Source organism: Nomascus leucogenys, chromosome 8 (assembly GCF_006542625.1).
Source record: "Nomascus leucogenys isolate Asia chromosome 8, Asia_NLE_v1, whole genome shotgun sequence".
NCBI classification, from domain to species: Eukaryota; Metazoa; Chordata; class Mammalia; order Primates; family Hylobatidae; genus Nomascus; species Nomascus leucogenys.
The window spans coordinates 77,219,510-77,224,535 of NC_044388.1; the positions used below are offsets into that span (position 1 = coordinate 77,219,510).

General features: G+C 42.1%; 1 pseudogene across 1 annotated transcript; it reads right to left on the minus strand.

The window, feature by feature from the left end:
• On the minus strand, positions 1-3,198 carry LOC100590741 (annotated as a pseudogene). Its single transcript, XR_004031502.1, has 2 exons — positions 3,192-3,198; positions 1-1,299 (listed from the first exon to the last, which is right to left on the minus strand). The product of XR_004031502.1 is annotated as a multifunctional protein ADE2 pseudogene (transcript).
• Between the last annotated feature and the right edge of the window lie 1,828 nt (positions 3,199-5,026).

Below are 5,026 nucleotides of genomic sequence, written 5' to 3' on the forward strand. Positions count from 1 at the left end.
CGCCAAGCTGGTCTCAAAACTCCTGACGTCAAGTGATCCACCTGCCTCAGCCTCCCAAAGTGCTGGGATTACAGGCGTGAGCCACCGCGCCCAGCCATTAGTTATTTTTAAAAATGTCACTTCAATAAATGCCTTTCCTCTGCCATGAAGACCAAACACCTTGCTGTGGCCTACAGGAGACAGGATGATCCAGCCCTTGCCTCCCTTACTCTCATCTCTAGCTAAAACTGCACTGCTGTCTCTGCACTCCAGCCACCAGCACTCCTGATTACTTGGGGCACGCTGTACTCATCTTGCTCCCAGCCTCTGCCCATGCAGGTGCCCTCTGCCCTCAGCACTGCCTTTCTCTACTTCATTTATAGACTGCTGTCCTTCAGATCTCGGTGGAAATGTCACTTCCTTGGGGAAGCTGGCTTACACTCTCAGGACTCGGTTAGGTTCCCCCATCAGGCTCTTCCTATGTCACCATGTTTCTATTTTTCACAGCACTTACCTGTTTTAATTACGTTGCAAATAGTTTTTGTTTGGGTCTAGAGAAGCATGTATTCACTAGTACATTTTATTTGTGTTCTCTAATTATTTTTTCATCTTGCTTAGTTTTTCTGCAGCTTAATTAGAAATTTGTAGTTTTCCCCCTAAAAATGCAATGATGTTCTTTCTCTGATTTTCTTGTCACCTTTCTTCCAAGAAATCCGTGTGTTCAAAGTGCTTGCTTGCAGTTTGCCCCATAATAGTTGTTTAATCCAAATATCTGAGCAGCAAACTGAGCTGATCCTTCTGGAGAAAGTATGGTTGAATAGCCGAGACCACTGGGTAGTCGAAGAGAAGACGACACATCCCGAACTCCTTAGTCTGGTGTGAGGGGAGGACAGCAGATAACTGGATGTGCAGTGTTCCCAAACATCACCGATCCCAAACCATTGCTTCTGCCTGCCACTGCCACAAATACAGTACGACTGCCACCCCTTCATACTCAGCTTTAATCCTCAGCGTTTCTTCTGGTCCTTTATGTGCGGATGTTACAGAAGTCTACGTGGAATGTCAAAATTTCCACAGGCCTTGATTTTTTTCACAGTGACTAAGATCAGAAGTAGAACCCATCAGTACTATAACACTGCACTGACTTTCTGATTTCAAAAGCGACTCTACTCTCTACAACCCATGCAAAGTTTTTCTTTACCATTTGGAACCCTTCAGTAGTTACACTGAAGCCTTGATAAGACTGTTTCGGCCAGGAGTGGTGGCTCACGCCTGTAATCCCAGCACTTTGTGAGGCTAAGGCAGGAGGATTGCTTGAGCCTGGGCAACATAGCAAGACTGGTTCTATTTTTTTAAAATAACATTTTTAAAAGTATGATTAAAAGACTGTCTTTCTATTGGCTTTGATCTCCTAATGGTCAGTGTCTCTAGGAATCATTATCAATAACATCAGTGAGAACAATTTCTTTGCTGGTCACATCAACACCAAATTCAATCTTCATATCAACCAGTGTACAGTTCTGGGTGGGGGCAACCGGGATTTCTCCGGTATTTCAAAAACAGCCTATGTGGCATGACTCATGATATCCACTTCAGTTTTATACCAAGTGCAGCAAAGCCAAATTTTGCTGCAATTAGCTGTTCCCTAGACCACAGGTGTGTGCCACTACACCCAGCTAAATTTTGTATTTTTTGTAGAGACGGTTTCACTATGTTGCCTGGGCTGGTCTCAAACTTCTGAGCTCAAATGATCCACTCATCTCAGCCTCCCAAAGTGCTGGGATTACAGGCATGAGCCACCAGGCCCGGCCCTGTTGCCTCTTTAAAAAGCCAGTCCTGGCAGGGCACAGTGGCTCACGCCTGCAATCTCAGCATTTTGGGTGGCCAAGGCAGGAGGATCTATTGAGCCCAGGAGTTTGAGAGTTCAAGTCCAGCATAGGCAATATAGTAAGACCTTGTCTCACAAAAAAAAAAAAAAAAAAAAAAAGAATCAAGAATGATGGGACACATGGATATTCAGTATCACAGCATTCTGGAATATCCTATGAAATGACCAAATGAAGGTCAGCCTTCATTGTTAATGGGTCATGGAGGTCATTTAAGGAAAAGGTAATTTTTACATTTATCTTAAAGTACTGAATTGTTTTAGCTTGGGCTGCCATAGTGAAGTACCATAGACTGGATGACTTAAATCAGGGTTCCCCAACCCCTGGGCCATGGACAGGTTCCCATCTGTTCGGAGCCAGGCTGCACAGCAGGAGGTGAGCAGTGGGTAAGTGAGCATTACCACCTGAGCTCTGCCTCCTGTCAGATCAGTGGCAGTGTTAGATTCTCATTGGAATGCAAACCCTATTGTGAACTGCAAATGCAAGGGATCTAGATTGTGCACTCCTTATGAAAATCTAATGCCTGATGATCTGAGGTGGAACAGTTTCATCCCAAAACCATTGCCTCGCTCCACCTATCTGTGGAAAATTTGTCTTCCATAAAACCAGTCCCTGGTGCCAAAAAGGTTGGGGACCACTGGCTTAAACAACATTTATTTCTCATGGTTCTGGAGGTTGGGAAGTCCAAGATCAAGGAGCCAGCAGATTTGGTTCCTGGTGAGGGCCCTCTCTCTGGTTTGCAGAGGGCTGTCCTCTTGCTATGTCCTCACATAATGGAGAGAAAGTTCTAATCTCAGCCCTTTATAAGTAATTATAAAATAGTTATCTTTATAAGTAATTATAAATTAGTTATCTTTATAAGATTACTAATCCCATCATGGGCACCTCTCTCATGACTTCATCTAACCGTAATTACCACCCAAAGGCCTCACCTCCAAACACTGTCACATTGGAAGTTAGGGCTTCAACATATGAATTCAGTCCACAACATAAGCTGCATGATTGATGAGACTGTTCTTTATTCTCCTTTAGTTTCCGAACACTGCCAGTGATCCTTTACTCTGAGAAATGTCTAGCCAATTTGAGATAAAGCACTTGTGCATGAGTCAGGATTCAGAGGTACAGGCACTCCATTTTTCTTATCCCTCCTGGCACTGTTTCTGAATTGTGGAACTCAATTGAATGAAATTGACTAGGAAGAGCAAGAAGAAAGTATTCTTTAGAATAGTTTGTCATGGAGCACTGCTTTGTTACTGTTAGAAGCATCATTAAGGCAGTGACTTGCTTACATTGTTTTAGGGCAGCTCACCTCTATAGCTGCTCTACCTTTCATGATCAACAGAAATAAAGCAAACTCAGTTCAGGTACTCTTTATTAAGCAATTACTTCCTTCTGATGTACACTAAAAAATGCATTTAGTTACACTGAGATGCTCTCTGTTTCAGATAATATGAAGAAAAATAAACTTTCAAGGGTCATCATATCTATAATGGGTGGTTTATAGTAAGTAGCTTTCTTGTTTGCTTGGGCAAAAGAAGCTTCAGAATTTTCCTTAGCCCCTCAGTTTTCTGGGGAAAGTGTGGCTAAACAAATTTCCAGGTTTTCTTGGGCTTCCCCTCCTCACTAAATAACAGTGATAGAGTTCTGAGAAGGACCAAGAGTAGGAAAAAGTGGGTACAGATGGAAACAGGATCTTTCATTTGTAATCTGTGTGTAAAATATGGAAGTAAAGAGTAAAAAAAATTAGGAGATGAGGGCCTCAGTTTGAAGATACAATTGATTTGGTTTTGGTTTTTGGTAGAGATGGGGTCTTTCTATGTTGCCTAGGCTGGTCTCAAACTCCTGGCCTCAAATGATCCTCCCGCCTCAGCCTCCCAAAGTGCTGGGATTACAGGCGTGAGCCACCATGCCCAGCCAGCAACAGGATTTATATACCTTGAGAAAGTTAAAGGGAAGTCCAAGAAGATAGCTGTTGCTATCTAGAGCTCTTGAAAGCTTCTGCCACTTGTGATCCAAGAACAGGAATACATGTTATTTGTGTTTGGGAGCAATACCACATCTATTTGAGTCTTATTTCAACTTAAACTAGAGGAAAACAGAATCCCCAATAATTTCAGTTTGTGCCTTTTACAGTCTTTTCCTCATTTATTTTATTTAGCGAATTTGTATTACACCCATTCAGTATTGTAAAACTGCAATTTCAGGACAAATCATTTTGAATTAAGAGGTTCTAGACTTATGGAAAATAAAGAGCATTGGCTGCCCAAGACAGGTTCCAAAGTAAAAATGTAAATGTCCCTTGATTTCTCCATTGCCTCCCAGGCTGGATTAGGCCCCTTCTGTGCCAAGTGATAACTGTTTCTTGCCTGTCTCTAACTGCATGTTTGTACTTTATCTGCCAGGACAATGTGATCTCCTTGAGGGCAGGGTCTGTCTTTCAGATTTCTATATCCACAGATTAGAGGTTCTCATAATAAATACATTTAATGAAGTAATCAATCTGATCTCTGATATTTTCTTTATCAATTATTCTTGTTTCGGAAACACTTTTAATTTCTTAAGAATTTCTTTTAGAAATGAAGAGGAATACATAATGGATAATTTCACTTATATGAAGTTCTAGAAGAGGAAAATCTATAGCAGAAAAAAAAAAAAACAATGGTTCCCTCTGGAAGGATGGGGGCAGAGGTTCACCTGGAAGAGGCAGGAGAGAACTTGCTGGGATGGTGGTAGTAGTCTATATGTTCACAGAAGTTTGGGTTACAAATTTAAGTAATGTAGAGTTAATCTGTGTACTTCATTGTATGTAAATTTTACAACAAAAGAAAAAAACAATTGTTAAACTCTAGTCATGTGAGGCTTTTAGAAGGATGGGTACAGATGTCAGCAATTTAAGATGCATCAAAAATTAAGATGGATTAGGCTGGCTCATGCCTGTAAATCCCAGCATTTGGGGAGGCCGAGACAGGTGGATCACCTGAGGTCAGGAGTTCGAGACCAGCCTGGCCAACATGGTGAAACCCCATCTCTACTAACAATACAAAAATTAGCCAGGCATGATGGTGGGTGCCTGTAACCCCAGCGACTTGGGAGGCTGAATCAGGAGAATCACTTGAACCTGGGAGACGGAGGTTGCAGTGAGCTGAGATTGCACCACTGCA